We start from the raw sequence: 18,309 nt of genomic DNA on the forward strand, positions 1-18,309 counted from the left end.
TGGTAGAATTCGCTTAGTTCTGTTTAGATGTTAAAATGCGACACTTTGAGTCAATGTAGCTTAGGATGCGCAACGCTATACAGCGAAAGTGTTGCAGGGTAGGTGATGAGTCGGTTCCTTACACGCAAGAACGGTGATGCGTCGGGTCCCTACTGATGCGTAGGGGATGCGTGGTTCTTCTTGGCGTGGGGAGATGATGCGTTGGTTTCTTACTGCGCTTCCGTGGCGATGCGACCAGCAGCGCCGTGATGCGATGAAGATCCTGTGCAATGAACAAAAATGGCGTCTTCTCCTTGATGCGGCACAATGCATGCCAGATGGCCGCGCGGCCACTCAACGATTCTCTGTGCCACAATAGGCCCTGTGACGCGCTTCCGGGTGATGTGGTGGCGTCTGATGCGACGTCGATCCTCTTCTCCGGCGATGCGAGGCGCTTCGGTAATGATGAGACAGCTTGTAGCGACGACACGCTTTCCCAGCGATGCACGACAGCGGCTGCAGCAGCGACACGCTTCTCCGATGATGTGGCGGCGTCTGGTGCGACGTCGATCCTCTTCTCCGGCGATGCGAGTCGCTTTGGCGTTGTGAAGCGACTGCGGCAGTTCGGCGACAATCTTCTCCTTCGTGAGTCGCACTTCTAGCTCTTTGCGACACGCAGTCCATCAGAAAACCCCACACAGCTGCAGACACTTCCAAAGAACTCTTGGGCAGCTGATGGTTGAAGTCTGTTGTCCCTGAGACTTCAGCAGGAGGCAAGCTCTTTCTCAAGCCCTTGGAGATCCTTCGCAAGCTGATGAAAGTAGACACAAAGTTTCTCTCTCCTTCCTTTGGCAGTCAGGCAACCACTGCAGGGCAATCCCCCAAGCAGCACTTCAGCTTAGGGAAAGTCTCTCCTCAGTATCTCTGGTTCCTCTCCTCAGCAAAGGTTTCTTCTTGTTTCCCAAAAGTGATGTAAAGTTCTGGGGTCTGGGTCCCCTCTTTTATACACAGTTTCTCTTCGTTCTCTGAAAGCAGAGAGGCCTTTGCCTAGTCCAAACCAGTTCTGGTCAGTCCTGGAGAACTCTGTTTACATGACTCCTTCTTTCCTTTCACAGTGCAGGGCAGGGACATCAGACCACCACAGGAGGTGAAAACAGCATTGAGGAGGGAAGGCACAGCTCTATTCAGGTGCAACTCCTCCCACCCATCTGCATGCAGATCTCTCTATTCAGCCCTGTGCAGACTCACCCCATCTCCTGGAATTCCCCAGCCCCTGTCACTCAAACTCCAGACTACACAACCTAGCAGAGGCAAGCTTAGATAGTTAGGCAAGAAAGTACCTACTTTCTAAAAGTGGTATTTTCAAACACAGAATGTTAAAACCAACTTCACTAAAGGATGTATTGTATCATTTTGAGTTCAGGCATACTAAACTCGTATTTCTACCTAGTTCCCCGAGTCAGTTAGGATTATAAGATGTAATAATCAAACTGCCCATTCTTGCCTACGGGAACCAGGTAGCCTTGCAATAGCGAAAAACGAAAATGGCTGTAATTCACTGTTAGGACATGCCACACACACCATGGCATGTCCTACCTTATACTTACAATGCACCCTGCCCTTGGGCCTACCATAGGGTTGTCTGAAATGAAGAAAAGGGAAGGTTTAGGGACTGGCAAGTGGGTGCACTTGCCCAGTCAACATGTCAGTACCAGACTGCGCACAGGCTCTGCAATAGCAGACCTGAGACACACTTTTAGAGGCTTCTGTGGGTGGCACTACCAGTGCTGTAAGCCCACCAGCAGCATTTGATTTACGCACCCTGGGCATACTCAGTGCACTGTACTAGGGTCTGACAAGTAGACCAAACCAGCCAATCATGGAGTCACTAATACATACATCAATTACAATGGGGAGAGTGTTAGAATTAGGGGTCTCTAGTTGGCACAGGTAGGTACTTTGAAAAATAGGGACCCGCTACTCTAGTCAGAGTAAGGCGGTACACTCCTAGAATAACCCCTTCTTACCCCCTTGGTAGCTTGGCACGAGCAGACAGGCTTATCTCAGAGGCAGTGTGTAAAGCATTTGTGAACACATTCAGTAATCAAGTGACAACACTACAAATGGACACCACACAGGTTGTATAGTTATAAATATAAGTATGTTTTATATAGATTTACCACAAGACCATAAACGAAAAAAAATAATCCACAATACTATTAGAATTCAAGAGTTCTGGTTAAAGTTCTGTGCTAGTCGGTAGCCCTGTCCGGCTACAGCGTTGCTGAAATAACGAAGAGTCTAACAAATCCAGCGGACCGCATCGGTCCGGGCCCACTCAAATGTTGACAGACTCAGTCATACTACCTTTAACTTGATGCGGCCGGCACAGACATGCGAGCCGGTTCCGGTGTTCTTCGCGGTTTAAAAAAGAAGGTGTTGCAGGACGCATTGTCCCTCGATGCGGTGCAGGCAGCGGCCTGTTAACGGAGTCGGTGGATCCAAGGCGTGCGTTGCAGGGGGAGACGGTGCTTCGTTGCGGTGCTCCCAGCTTGCGGTGTGGCGACAGAGCCGGAGTTCGGGAGCTGGCGTAGATCAGTCCGGATAGCAATGCGAGTCAGGCGGTGTATCGTGAAGCATGCGAGGTGGTGCCCAACTCCGACGCATTTAACAGGACTCGAAGTCAGCAGCAGTGACCACGTCGTTCAGACCAGTACGAGTCGGCTTAGCGAGGCGTTGCACATCACGGTGTCCACCAGTCGCGGTGCAGGCAACGGCTCGGGATGGCGTCAGGACGGAGTCGGTGAGTTCAGAGCATGCGTTGTTCGAGGCAGACGTTGGTCGATGCGGTGCCTACAGGACACCGGGCCGGTCGTGAGAGTCGGTCACAGCTCCCTGCCTCTGTAGCCACTGAAATAGTGTTTCCAGCAGCAATTCACAAAGGCTGGTGAAGTCTACTGGTCCTGAGACTTAGGTCAGGGGGCAAGCTCTCATCCAAGCCCTTGGAGATCTTTCACAAGTTGAAAATAAAGTACACAAAGTTCTTTCTCCTTTCTTTGGCAGTCAGGCAACCACTGCAGGCCAATCCCCCAAGCAGCACTTTAGCTTGGGAATAGTCTCTCCTCAGTTTGTTCTTGTAGTCCAAAAGTGATCTAATTTGTTGGGATCAGGGTCCCATTATTTATACCCCAAAATCCTTTGTTCTTTGAGGGCAGAGGGGCCAATTCTGAAGTACTCTGTTTACCAGACTTCTACTTTCCTTTCACAGTGCAGGGCAGGAACATCAGACGCCCCACAGGAGGTGGAGCCAGCATTGTGGAAGGCAAGTACAGTCCTGGAGCACTTTGTTGACAGCATTCCTTCTCTTCTTTCAGTGTGCAGGGCAGAGAAATCAGCCGCACCCCAGGAGGTGGAGCCAGCATTGTGGAAGGCAGGCACAACCCTATTCAAGGTTCAGGTGCAACTCCTCTCTCCCATCTAGATGCAGATCTCTCTATTCACCACTGGGCTGGCTCATCCTGTCTCTTGGAATCCCCCAGCCCTGTTACTCACAAAACCAGACAAAGGAATACACAACCTAGCAGAGGCAGGCTTTGCATAGTTAGACAAGCAAATACCAACTTTCTAAAATACACAGAATATGAAAATAAACTTCACTAAAAGATGTATTTTATTAGTCTAGGCATACTAAATTTGAATTTCTTCCATGTTCTCTGAGTCCGTTAGGATTATAAAATGTAATAATTCTAACAGCCCATTCTGGCCTATGGAGAACAGGTACCCTTGCAATAGTGAAAAACAAAAATGGCTGTATTTCACTATTAGGACATGCCACACACATCAGGGCTTGTCCTACCTTATACTTACAATGCACCCTGCTATTGGACCTACCATGGGGGGACTTGTATGAAGAAAAGGGAAGGTTTAGGGACTGGCAAGTGGGTGCACTTGCCCAGTCAGCATGACAGTACTAAACTGCACGCAGGCTCTGCAATGGCAGACAGACACATTTTACAAGGCCGCTTCTGTGGGTGGCACAAACAGTGCTGCAAGCCCACTAGCAGCATTTGGATTTACACGCACTGGGCACACTCACTGTACTAGGGTCTGACAAGTAAACCAAATAGCCAATCATGGAATCACTAATTAATCCATTCATTTACAGTAGGGAGCACTTGCACTGTGGCACTGGACAGCAGTGGTACAGTGCCCAAAGCATCTAACACCAGCAAAAATACATGAGGCAACAGCAAAAATGGAAGAGAGACCCACGCCAATGGTGCCAGGTCTAACAGAGAGCATATGCACTTTAGCACTGATCAGCAGCGGTAAAGTGCCCAGAGTCATAAAACAGCCAACAACAGGTCAGAAAAAAATACAGGTGGAAGGCAAAAAGTTCAGGGATGACCCGGCAAAAAGGGCCAAGTCCAACACAACCCTCTTCCAGCAAAAATACAGAGGAGACCAATTATTACCCTGATGGGTTTCTCTGCTTTGGGCGATAGAACATGGACCCTGGCCTGCAACAACAGGGGCATATTCCAGTTCTACACCAATCTGAACCCATTTCAATTCCTCTGTCCATACTCTCAGGGTCCACCATGCTAACCCATGGGGAACCCTTCTCCTCACCTGTGGACACCATCTGTGTAGCACCTAACCTTACCTTGCTCACAGGTGTATCCCAACAGACAGACATCAAGCCACATTGGCCACTGACAGTAGTCAGTGATGAGACCCAGGCTGTATGCCTCTCGGGGCTCTCAAACCTCTGTGGCATCAGAGAGCGGGGTCAGTAGCCCGAGGTACTTCGCACCCCTTGTCCACTCTCCCTTCTGTCAGGTCAGGTATGACATCCTGACACTGACCGACCAACCTTGGGACTGTACCCGGCGTCAGGACAAGAGACTGGGGTGGGCTCTCTCATACCCGGTCCTCATCCTCGGGGCTCTGCACCCTCCCAATTGGAGTGGTACCCCCTTCTAGAATTGTCAGGGTGCCTGTAGCAGGTGTCCTGCACAATTTACCCACCAGTTCAGCGGTTCTATCTTGCAACTAGGCTTCCAGGTCAGGGTTGACACCCTGATCCTGGCCCTCCAACCTAGGGTCTCAACCCTTGGGTTGAACCAGGGTCAGAGGTAAGGACTCCCTCCCTCTGCACCCTCTTCCAGAGTACTGCACCCTCCCTTCAGGGGTGATACCCCTAGAAGACCAACGGGTCAGGACACTGTTTACAGTTGTTCCACCCTCCTGGTCAGACAACACCTGAACCTGGCTTCCTAACCCAGGAACCAAACCCTGCAGTTGAACACTTGCCTGGCACACCAGGACTTCCTGGGGAGCACGCATGCCCCCCTGAGGGAAACACACAACTCATGTGTCGTGTGACAGTCTGCCTGGCGCAGATCTCCCGACCCCTGTCCATCTGACTGTGCATGAACATCCCCCAAGACAGAAGTTGTGTCACCATGGTCATTCCTTGGTGACTCAGCCCATTTGGGTGGCCCCTGACCCACTGGTTCGTCCACTGGGGACTCTTTACCATCTCACCCCTCAATCTGGACTTCCGCACCCTACACTTAGGAGTGGTACTGCCAGACAGCAGAACTGATGGAGGCCAGCTTACGGACACTCCCAGTTCACCAGACACTAGGGAATCCCCCTCAATGAGCGGGCCATCAGGAAATCCTAGGGTCCCCACCTGGTGTTCCCTTAAAGAACCATCCAGGCTCGGAGACTGGGTTTCAGGCACCTTGGGACATGCAGCCCCACACTCACTCCTTCTCCACTGAGACAGAACGGAAGTCCCTACACCCCTCCCAATACACTGGGACCTAGCTGGGCTATACTGAACCTCTTCCCCCACTTTGGGCTGGAAGATACCTGAGCCAATCCTATGAGGGTCACTCCCCAATGCCTCTCCAGACCCTCTGGAATCCACCAAAAGGTCTGCCTCCAATGTGAGCTTCCTGGGGTCAGAGAACTCACTCTCCAACAGGTGTTGGCATAGCTCTGGAAAACAGGGACATACAATATGCTCTCCCACAATTGGATAACACAGGCCCCCATGAGGATTAACCAAACTATCCTTCAATTCTCCATCCAGTGCCTTGCACACGTAACCCGCACCACTCTCCTGAGATTGGCATCTACCTGTCTCTGTCACACAACCCACACTCTTCTGGGCAGCCTTCACACTCATACACCAGGACTTCAACCATGGAGGAACCCCTCCCCCTGCACCTCTCATCTAGAGTCAGTAGAGTGTCCCTCCCACCACTAGGACTATGAACCCCTGTGCCAGTTTCCCAATTCACCTCAGGGACATTGCGCACCACTGGAGCTACCTCACATCCTGGAAACCCCTGGTGTATGTCAACCCCCTCCTTTAAGTCAGGCGCTACATCTCTGGGTGTGTACTGCTCCCTCAGCACTAGATAACTTAATATTGCTGCCACCATCTGTAGTGACCGATATTTTGGTAGATGGTGATTGGATCCGCTTATGACCGTTGCTCACCACCATCTCAGCACATTGTAGCTCAGTATAGTGACCTCTAGATAGCACTGACTATTGCCTTTGTCATGCTTTTCAGTTCACATCATCACACAACATAGGGATGTCTAGGCCTGAAGTTCTCTTTATGTTTCTGACTTTATCTTTCTTAGTGCCTATTGGATTTGGCATGATCTTATGCCTTCTTTCTATGGTCTTTGCTCTTTTTCGGGCCTAGAGGCCTATGCTTGAGAGATGCCATGTTCTTTTCTGACACCATTTTTCTGAGCCTCTTCAGGTGAAAGGCAATGTTTTAGTTTTCATGTGTTGTTCGCTAGCAGTGAACCAGAGAGGGACGGTTCTTATCGGATTAATGTCCTTGCCTTGTGGTGTAGACGCAACAACAGACCGGCCGGCTGGGGGTGCATCTTTGGCACAGGGAGTGGTGCAGGAATCTGATGGAGGGCTGGGCGCTTGCTAGAAGCTTCCCTGGAAAACCTGCATTCTATATTAGCAAGAGAGTTAGAGGGCACGGTGCCATTTAGCCATTTAGTCATTTGCCACTTGCAAGTTGGAAGCAAGGTTATTAAGATGGAAGCGTCAGCTGCAGATGGGAGTTGCCAGTGGGAGCCAGTTTGTTCAGATGGAGAGGCCATGGGTAACATCAGATGCTGATGATAACAGAGAATCCTGATCGAACCAGAGAGATGGGCCCCCTTGAAAGCCAGATGTATAGAAACATGGTGAGGTGTTCTAAGAATGTTTTTATTATCTCTTTATGTCTAACCATCTTTACTTTTCAGCTCCTATATGTATGTATGTGTTGTGATTGCTCATTAGTTATTTCTTTCCTTGTCATTCTATCATTGTGTAATAAAGAGCATTAGTTATTTCTTTCCTGGTCATTCTATCATTGTGTAATAAAGAGACCCCAATGTGCATTAGTTTCATTTGTCTGTTGTCTCTGAGAGAGACTGTGGGTTCTTCTGAGCCAGGTGCTGTTGTACAGAGAGATGGTGAAATTCCCTTCTTACAGGTAACTGATGACAGGAAGGTGCACTGCTTCTAATTAGAGATGGCTGCAGGTGCAATGGGTATATTATACTTTTTGTGAGGGAAGGCCGGGACCCTTTCTTTATGGGAGGGAAACCGGCTCCCAACAGGAATGTCCAAATTCTAGGTGTTGCTCTCAGGCAGGATTGCATTGCTATTCACCGGAAGGTGTTGGTCGTCGGAAGGCGTTGCTGTTTCTCGTGCTAGGTGCGCATTGCTCTCGCAGAATTGCGTTGCAACTCACCGGAAGGTGTTGGTCGTCGGAAGGCGTTGCTGTTTCTCGTGCTAGGTGCGCGTTGCTCTCGCAGAATTGCGTTGCTATTCACCAGATGGTGTTGATCGTCGGAAGGCGTTGCTGTTTCTTGAGTTGTTTGCATTATTGTACATATCAAGCAAGACTATGGCTCCAGATCTTTAGTATTTCCAGCTGTATGTGTGGTTATTCGTGTTATTCCTTTCTCAGGTTGGTATTTTAGGTGTCTATGTTTGGTGTTTTTATGAGTCCTGGGAAGGGCTGTGGTAAGTAATGACTTGGTGAGTGACAGGTACCTCAAATTGTAGCAACAACCATTTCATTACATCTTGGCGTCATGACTCACAGGATTCGACGGGCGGAATTGTGCAAGGGAAAACAATTATATCTTGGTGTCTGAACTTACAGGATTGAAGGGTGGAATTGTGTAAGGAGAAATTGTTTACATCTTAGTGTTGTGACTTTAAAGGTTTAAAGAGGTGGACTGTATTCTATAGGAAAACAAACAGTTGGCTCTTGGTTGTTAATGAAGGTCCTGGATAGGAATTGACTCCTTGTGGAGTACTGGCCCAGGAGTGAGTTACTTATGCTTTGTTGGATGAAAAGTGTTGTGTAAAAAAAAATGTGTACATAGCTTTGCTAAGTTGCTTGTGCTCTATTGAGTGTGAAGTGTATTTTGTATAAAGAAGCTTGTAAATAGCGGTTTATGTTAGGCAGAAAAGGGCTGGATCCCTTTCAAGTGTTCAGGGGAAAAGCATTTAAAATGTGCAAAATCGCTATTACAGAGGGATAACATCTTGGACAGAAATAGCAGTGTTCATTTAAATATGCTGCTTAATATGCATCCACAATTGTGTGAGGATATGCCTTTGAAAACAGGATTAAACGTGTATGATTCAGAGGTCAGAAATGTTATAAATAATCCAGTCAGACTGCAAAGTACACGGGTGGTTTCGAATAAACCTTCAGTGGAGGAGTTTCAGTTGGAAAAGAATGTGCAGAGAAATAAATCAGACCCAACAGTGCGTGATACATTTCGTTTTAAAAGACAAATGCAACCATATGACTCTGAAAGTGTACAGCAGTGGATTGTGTATTACTGGTTCCAAGATTTAAAAGTATTTAGTGATTTTACCCAAGAGAAAGTTGCCCCTTTTTGCTTAAATTTGAATGCTAGACAAATGCCCATAACTCTGTACTTTTGCACACTAAAAGATACCAGACAGAACAGCGTGAGAGAGAATGTAGGATGCTTATGGGAGATTGCATTGGATATAAAGTGGGCCAGATAAACAGGAACAGATTTGGTAACTTCAATCACAAGAATAAAATGTTTTCGTAAATGTGAAAATTCCTAGATTATGACAATAAACTGATGCTGCCCAAAATGTTGTTACAGAAATATCATGTGATTTTGTATGTGACCTTTTTTAATGTTGCCAATGTTTTGTTAGGTCTCGCGACATATCAATGCGCGCAAGCGCATTGAGCGGAGCGAGAATTCAAGTGCTCAAAATCCTCGTCAAACCAAGGGCTTCTTGCTGCGGTTTTCTTTGAGTTCACGTGAATCACGTGACCAAACAAGCACGCGCATCAGCCTCCCTCCCTCCTAATTGCATTTTTTTTAACGCCCGCACAGCACATCAAAGAGCTTCGCCCAGCGTGCGCTCTGCGGCTTCTCCTCCCCTAATTAATCATGGCTGTTTGGCCGTACTTTCAGTTTCCCGGCCGCTCTGCATTATCAGGTACGTGTTGGTGACGCATCATGGCTGTTTGGCTGTACTTTCAGTTTCCCGGCCGCTCTGCATGATCAGGTACGTGTTGGTGACGCATTATTTCACTTTGTCTCCGTGCGTGCATTTATTTAATGTTATCCTCTCGTTCATTAGGTCCTCTCTCTTGCACTTAGGTCAATGTGTCTCTATCACACTCTCATTATTTCCCTTTCTTTTTCTGCCCACTTCTCCCTCCTCTCTCTCCTATCCTCTTCTCCTCATCTCCGTCTATCACTCATTCTCCCTCAGTCGCCTCTCTGCTTCATTTGCATCTCTTGTTCTCTATCTCATTGGATTCTTACCCCCTTGATTCTTTCTCTAATTCTCTTTCTCTAGACTCTCTCTCATCCTCACGTTTCCTCTTTCTGTCTCTCACGCACTGTTTCATTGTCACCCCTCAATCTCTCAACGTCTGTGTTCCGCTCTCTCTCTTCCCGCATCTTTCGCTCTAAACTTTCTGGCACACACACCATAATTATCTTTCTTTTTCCTGTGACCCTTGCTTCCTCTCCTGCGTCCCTTCTGTGCCTCTCTGTCTATTACTCGTTGTCCCCCACACTGTCTCTTCACCTCTCTGTCTCTCCCGCACCGCTCTCATTGACCTACTCACTCTCGTCTCTATTGCTCTGACACCCTAGACATTCCCCTTCCACTCACTCCCTCGCTTTCCTGCCCTCACCCCCTCCTTACCTCTCGATGTTGCGTGTAATAGACCAAAGGAACATTAAAATAATTCTATAATAATCTGTAAAAATAAAAAATAACTAGAAAACTGGAACGCGAACAAACTCAAAAGTAAAAAAAAAAAACATACGCGCGGTTCACTTGTTTTATTGCAGAGTTTGCTGGATGATTGATTGAGCCCTTTTCGGCACGCCATGTCTATATTTGCTCATGCCGGCAGCTTGTACCCACTCAACCTCAGTGATGCTGCACTGAGCACAGTGAAAAGGGGCGCCCGAGCCCCAGCCCTCACCGTCAGACTCCAAAGGCCCGAGCAAGCTCCTGCTAGAGACAGGAGTGAGCGTAGCAGCCAGGAAGCACATGGCGGTCAGGGATGGGATGCCCATTACAGGTTTGCCAAACTCAACACCATAAAAGTGTCACTGTGTTTAACGTGTCCACCGAATTCACAGCCTCAGTAAGGTGTTTATTATTAAGGAGTTTTTCTTACACATATGAAATGATTTATGTGATGCTCCTGGCATTTTTGAGGTCACTTAGTCCTTTATTGTTCTCATTTAGCTCTAAAACGTTCTGCCGCAGTAATGCCTCACGCATGAGAAAAGCATAACCTGAAAAGTTATGCGGAGAGGACGTGGTTACTCCATAGCTGCCCACTTCGCAACTAGGGATCCGGGTTCGAGTCTCGGCGCTGGCTCAACATCCTGTGGTTCTGGGCAATTCAAGTAATCTCCCTGTGCCTTTAAAATAACACAGTGACCTAGTGTAGTGTAAAAGGTGCTCATGTTGGGCGCTCCAATACCTTTGGGTTGAGTTCACTCTATATAAAACTGCAACAAAACATTAAGTAACGGAAGCCACAGCCGCAATTATCTGGACACAACACTTAGACCGGGCCGCCATATGCTGCTCACGTCTCGGCAGATGGAGGGAAGGGCCATAAAACCCCCCACTCCACTTCAAAGCGGGCACAAGGGATTCTTCAGAGTTGAAGGCCATCCCCCACCCATAAATTATCAGCTTATCTCCAAGAGCGCATTCCTCTAATGCTCTCTGAGAACAGGCAGAGACACGGGAATTTGGAAAAGGGGGCCCCAGCAACAACATAAAATGTTGGCTGGGGCTATCAAATATAGTACATAGCCCCTCTATAACATAACGCAAAGGCCCAAAAAACGCGCTACAACCTTTGGCACTATTTATAGCCGCTCAAGGCATTTGACTTAATAGTAAGCCGCAGGTACAAATAACCAATGCTGCTGCCTCCAACACGCATTAACACGTGTGCCAGGGCACATTTTATCGCAGCTGCAAAATGAAACAGCTGCCTCACAATTATGGGGGGAAAAGTGATACAGATCAAGTACACACAAAATGCCCTGTATTGCTACAGAAACTGCCAAGCTTTAAACTAAGAACAAGCACTGGCGTTGCCAATAGGTTTCGCATTTGGAAAGTTGGAGCTATTGGTTTTGTAAATGACATTTTATATTTATAGATTGTTATTGACAATGCCAATAACGATATATAAATATAAAATGTCATTTACAAAACCAATAGCTCCAACTTTCCTACTGCGAGACCTATTGGCAACGCCAGTGCTTGTTTTTTAGTTACCAATAGTCTCATTGACAAATGTTAGTTTAAATTTGCCTGAATTAGTTAGACAGAAGTGTAAAGCATTTAGACATGGAGCGCAGTGTTTGGCTGGAGGTCAGAAGAGGTTAAATCTGTTTTTCGTCTAAGACAGAAAGGGTTTTTGGAATAAGAAGCTGCATGCTGTTCCACTTAAGAACGGAAACTTTCACAGCTCTGGGCTGTGAACAGTTGGGAACTGACATGTATTTATTTATTTATAAAGTTTTATATAGCTGCTTTTACCTTGACGAGATAACATGCTGCATTCCACAAGCCTGGCTCTTCCCCGGAGCTCTTTGTAAGGGAGGGGCCATCCCAGCCCCTCGCCATAGCAGAATGAACCACCTTCCTTTAATTAGATGTATGGGAGGCTTGCAAATGAGCAAGCTCCCCCCCCCCCACCAGATAGGAGCAGACGAAAATTGGCAGGCGCTTCGGCCTGGAAGAGATAAGATGCAGGCCAGCAGCATAGAGCAGAACTGTCTCTGCTTGTTATGATTGGCAATGGACCAATTCTTGTTCGCGAAGCCTCTTGTAAGGGAGGGGTCAGCTGGCTAGGAGCGAGTGAAGAGTGAAGCAGCTGCCCCAGCCCTTCTGACTGTGTAAGAAAAAGTTAGAATTTGCCCAAATAAACTTAGAGAATATAATGCAGGTAGTATTCTTAAACAATTCCCCAGATTTAGAGGAGAGTTTTGCAAACAAAAATGTTTTTTAGAGAAGTAATAAAAAATGTGCTTTTTTGAATTGGAGTTTTTTGCAAGATGAGTGATACTTGTTTATCGTTTCAGATCGACGCGGCGCTGGGGTGTGAGTGGCGATGTGTGGCGCCCCACCCCTCCCTCCCTCTCTCCCCCCACCTTTCCCTTTCCCTCCCCTCCCCCCCCCCCAAGCCTGGAGCCAGACCAGACCAGACGTGGCTGACGGTGGACAGGAGCTGATGATCTACCAGATCGGATGGGGTTCTTCATTTTCGAGGGGATACAGATGAAGATGGATGTCGGAGGGCTGTCACCTACACAGATGAACTGCTTCTTCCCAAATGAAGAAGGGATTAGCAGAGTGTGTTCTGACTTTGAAAGTAAGGAAGCTGTGTGTCTCCCACACAGGAGAACTGCTTGTGCACCTTGACAAGAGACAGCTGTGTTTTTTGTTTTCCTTTTTTCACAGAAAAGAACACTTCTTTTTTTTCTCCCCCAATAGAGACGCTCTGCTGCAGTTAGAGTAAATACTTTCAAAGCTACAGTTGGCTGCCTTGGCAGTCGACTTTATCCGGATTTCCTGAACTATTTTTATTTTTGCTTTGAGCAATACAGTCTTGACTTGCTTTATAGTTATGTTCCTTAATCATGTAGTGAAGCTCTGAAAGGAACCATCAATCAGTTATGATAATGTTTGCTATGTAGCCATTTCATCATACAGGTAGTCTGCAATGTAATTTTCTCTTATTGATATGTTTTTCATTATGGCCTGCAATCTTATGTCCTTCATTTTCCCATGGTTTTGGTTAATACTATAATTCCAATTTTGCAGATAAAAGATGCAGTGCCTCATTAATAGTTGAGCCTTTAGTTCAGTGATTTTTTTTTTATATCTGTGAAATGATAATGTTCGAGGATCATGGGGTGCAATGTAGTTAGTAAGCAGCTTTTGTGATCTGATGCCCTATGATAACCCTCAATCACCAACTGACTTTAGTGTGCTATGTTATCCTGGCATTAATGTAGATTGGCCTTGCATATATCCATTTCTTTTCTATCCTATATTCTTGCTGGGTTTTTTTTATAGAACAGTCCTGCCAAATGATAGAAGGTATGGGATGTCGAGGTGCAGTGTTGTGAGTGATGGTGCATACATGTGCTCCATAGTGAATACTGAGGGATTAAGTGCATACTGTTATTTAGGTTAGGTGAATTATGACTTCTGCCTATTGCCTTTGGCGTGGTCAAATATCATTCTGTTCTCCAAGTCTGAATCTATTAGTTTAGCTGCTTGAGTTATAGGGATTCCTGGACTGACAATTTATAATGTTAGGGCTATTAATAGACTAGCTTGTTTGGTGGATAAATATGTTAACCACACCTTAATAGCTTTCTCTGATTTCCTGCTTGATATGCGTAGTACTACTCATGCTATTTTGCAGTATGGGGTTGTTCTTGTTTTCTGCTATTAGACTGTTGCTTTGGTCAATGGACCCTTGATAAAGGACTGTGGGATTAGCTCCTTGGATGGTTACCTGATGCTTTGATTTATCTTGGGTGGTGTGTCTCTCAGTTCTCTATTTTTAGTGCATTATGCTGTTTCGTTTCTTGTTCTTTCAGTTATAGTTTGCATATTGTTTGAAGCTTCGATGGTGTTGGACGATGGTCATGGGTGGAATGTAGTGACCGATATTTTGGTAGATAGTGATTGGATCCGCTTATGACTGTTGCCCCCCACCATCTCAGCACATTGTAGCTCAGTATAGGGCTCTCTAGATAGCACTGACTATTGCCTTTGACATGCTTTGCAGTTCACATCATCACACAACATAGGGATGTGTAGGCCTGAATGTCTCTTTATGTTTCTGACTTTATCTTGCTTAGTGCCTATTGGCTTTGGCATGATCTTATGCCTTCTTTCTATGGTCTTTGCTCTTTTTCGGGCTAGAGGCCTTTGCTTGAGAGATGCCATGTTCTTTTCTGACACCATTTTTTTGAGCCTCTTCAGGTGAAAGGCAATGTTTTAGTTTTCAAGTGTTGTTCGCTAGCAGTGAACCAGAGAGGGCCTGTTCTTATCGGAGGAATGTCCTTGCCCTGTGGTGTAGACACAACAACAGACCGGCCGGCTGGGGGTGCGTCTTTGGCACAGGGAGTGGTGCAGGAATCTGATGGAGGGCTGGGCGCTTGCTAGAAGCTTCTCTGGAAAACCTCCATTCTATATTAGCAAGAGAGTTAGAGGGCAGGGTGCCATTTAGCCAGTCATTTGCCACTTGCCAGTTGCAAGTTGGAAGCGAGTTCTTTAAGATGGAAGGGCCAGTTGCGGATGGGAGTTGTCTGTGGGAGCCAGTTTGTTCAGATGGAGAGGCCATGGGTAACATCAGATGCTGGTGATAACAGAGAATCCTGATCGAACCAGAGAGATGGGCCCCCTTGAAAGCCAGATGTATAGAAACATGGTGAGGTGTTCTAAGAATGTTTTTATTATCTTTTTATGTTTAACCATCTATTCTTTTCAGCTCCTATATGTATGCATGTGTTGGTGATCGCTCATTTGTTATTTTTTTCCTTGTCATTCTATCATTGTGTAATAAAGAGCATTAGTTATTTCTTTCCTTGTCATTCTATCATTGTGTAATAAAGAGACCCCAATGTGCATTAGTTTCATTTGTCTGTTGTCTCTGAGAGGGAGTGTGGGTTCTTCTTAGCCAGGTGCTGTTGTACAGAAGGATGGTGAAATTCCCTTCTTACAGGTAACTGATGACAGAATTAGGGATGACTGCAGGTGCAATTGGTATATTATACTTTTTGTGAGGGAAGGCCGGGACCCTTTCTTTATGGGAGGGAAACCGGCTCCCAACAGGAATGTCCAAATTCTAGGTGTTGCTCTCTGGCAGCATTGCGTTGCTATTCACCGGAAGGTGTTGATCGTCGGAAGGCGTTGCTGTTTCTCGTGCTAGGTGCGCGTTGCTCTCGCAGAATTGCGTTGCTATTCACTGGAAGGTGTCGGTCGTCGGAAGGCGATGCTGTTTCTTGAGTTGTTTGCATTATTGTACATATCACCCAAGACTATGGCTCCAGATCTTTAGTATTTCCAGCTGTATGTGTGGTTATTTGTGTTATTCCTTTCTCAGGTTGGTATTTTATGTGTATATGTGGGGTGTTTTTATGAGTCCTGGGAAGGGCTGTGGTAAGTAATGGCTTGGTGAGTTACAGGAGCCCCAAATTGTAGCACAAACCATTTTATTACACCATCTGAGCTGGACTCCACCTCCAACTCAGCCAAGCTCTCTTCCTGAGCTGCGCACTTTTCTTGTTGCTGGGCTGAGACACTCATGGCCTCAAGCCTCTCGAGCTCTAAATCAAGCTCCCTCATTCTCAGCTCATGCTTGCATTCTCTTTTTCTCTAGGGCCGATTTCCTATTCTCTAACTGCCCATTCATTTTGGCTAGCTCCAACTCATGCATCCTACTCCTCTACCTGTCCTCCAACTCCTCTGGGGACAGGCCTTTGGCAGAAACACTGCTACCTGCTGAGGAGGTTGCTCTCCTCCCCCCCAGACCCAATGGCCCCTTCAGCTGCTCATCTGCCTTCTCAGCCCCCTCCTCATTCTCAGGGGTATTCCTTGCTTCGACCCAGGCCCTCAGCACCTTTTATAACTCATCCTTCTTGGAGAGACCGGTCATTGCAACTTTAAATTTCCTGCAGAAGTGCTTTAGCTGTCTCACATTGTAGCATTCTAGTTTCTCCTCTTTCCAATCAAAATCAACAGATACTATGGATGCTGCTTTCTCCATGGTGGTTAAACTTGGCAGTTCTATGCAAAAATAGAAAATCCCAGGAAAACAATCCACCAAAAAGTATGTGGTTGCGTTTGGTCTGCACTCACTAGTAGTGTTCACCAATCACTGTATATGAGTCACAAATATAAGTCCAGAATCTTCACAGCTGACCACCAATGTTAGATTTGGGGGTCTCTAGTTGGCAGAGGTAGGTACCTTTGACCAAATGGGGACTCTTGTGTCTAGTCAGGGTAAGGGGGTACACTCCTAAATTAGCCCCTGCTCACCCCCTTGTTAGCTTGGCACAAGCAGACAGGCTTATCTCAGAGGCAGTGTGTAAAGCATTTGTGAACACATACAGTAACCCAGTGACAACCCTACAGATGGACACCACACAAGTTGTAGCATAAAAATAAGTATTTTTATATAGACTTAACACAAGACCACAAATGACAAAAATCCACAATACTGTACTGAAAATGGTAGAATTAGCTTAGTTCATCTTTAGATGTTAAAATGGGACACTTTGAGTCAATGTACCTTAGGATGCGTAACGCTATACAGTGAAAGTATTGCAGGGAAGGTGATGCATTGGTCCCTTACACGCAAGAACGTTGATGCGTCGCGTCGCAACTGATGCAGATGCATTGGGGATGTGCCAGTTCTTCTCGGCGTGGGGAGGTGATGCGTTGGTTTCTTACTGCGCTTCCGTGGCAATGCGACCAGCAGCGCTGTGATGCAAAGAAGATCCGGTGCAATGAACAAAAATGGCGTCTTCTCCTTGATGCAACACAATGTGTGCACGTCCAACGGCTGTGCGGTGACTCAACAATTCTTCTGAGCCGCGACAGGCCCTGCGACATGCTTCCCGGTGATGCGGCAGCGTCAGATGCCATGTTGATCCTCTACTCCGGCGATGCGAGGCGCTTTGGCAACGATGCGACAGCTTGCAGCGGCGGCACACTTTCCCAGCGATGCAACAACAGCAGCTGCGGCGTCACGCTTGTCCGATGATGCGGGGGTGTCAGGTGTGACGTCGATCCTCTTCACCAGTATGCAAGGCGCTTCGGCGTTGTGAAGCAACTAGGGTAGTTCGGTGACACGCTTCTCCTTCGTGAGTCGTGCTGCAGGCACTTCCAAATAACTCTTGGGCAGCTGGTGGTTAAAGTCTGTTGTCCCTGAGACTTCAGCAGGAGGCAAGTTCTTTCTCAAGCCCTTGATGAAAGTACACACAAAGTTCATCTCCTTCCTTTGGCAGTCAGGCAACCACTGCAGGCCAATCCTACAAACAGCACTTCAGCTTATGGATAGTCTCTACTCAGTCTCAAATCTCACAGCAACTGCAACACTTCCAATATAATCTATGCTATAACATGTCCATGCAATCTGATTTATATTGGGCAAACACAGCAGAAGGCCAAAATGAGAATCCTCCAACATACGAGTCGGATTAGATGTGAGGTACAGGGCGCACCACTTGTTGACCACTTCAAATCGGTTGCACATCCCCCTGATAGCCTCAAGTGGGTTGCGCTAGAGAAGGCCATCTTAGGACCCCGTGGGGGCAACATCATCAGTATTCTCAATACACGAGAGCTAAAGTGGATGCTTTTCTTTGATTCAATTCAAAATGGCCTTAATGAACATGACGGCTCCTTTTCCCAATTAGCGACTCTGCCTTAACTTACCCCTAGGGATATTTAACTGGACACTAGTTATTAGGTCTACTTGATGTACTCTATCCTGTTACAAAATGGCCTTTACCATCATATGATAGGTACGCCATATGAATAATTATATGTGTACATTTGTTTCCTAATATGTCACCTGAAGTTGTCCCATGACTTTTGACATGCTTATTGTCCCATGACTTTCCACATGATTATGGTCATTTATATTGAGTATGAATGATGTGGTCAACCTATGGGATTTTAACAAGTCGTGTTTTGATTCAT

General features: G+C 46.7%; 1 protein-coding gene and 1 long non-coding RNA gene across 3 annotated transcripts in view; one reads left to right on the forward strand and one right to left on the reverse strand.

Annotated features, from left to right (window-relative positions):
• Positions 1-18,309, reverse strand: part of LOC144754203 (E3 ubiquitin-protein ligase TRIM39-like) — a 173,594-nt gene that overhangs the window by 73,474 nt on the left and 81,811 nt on the right. The window lies entirely within an intron of this gene.
• The window catches only part of LOC144754204 (uncharacterized), a 36,302-nt gene continuing 32,838 nt past the window's right edge, over positions 14,846-18,309 (forward strand). The window contains exon 1 of the long non-coding RNA XR_013594681.1: positions 14,846-15,031. This is a non-coding gene — a long non-coding RNA (uncharacterized LOC144754204). The remainder of the gene's footprint in view (positions 15,032-18,309) is intronic.

The sequence above is a fragment of the Lissotriton helveticus genome, chromosome 5_1, assembly GCF_964261635.1.
Source record: "Lissotriton helveticus chromosome 5_1, aLisHel1.1, whole genome shotgun sequence".
Taxonomy (NCBI): Eukaryota; Metazoa; Chordata; class Amphibia; order Caudata; family Salamandridae; genus Lissotriton; species Lissotriton helveticus.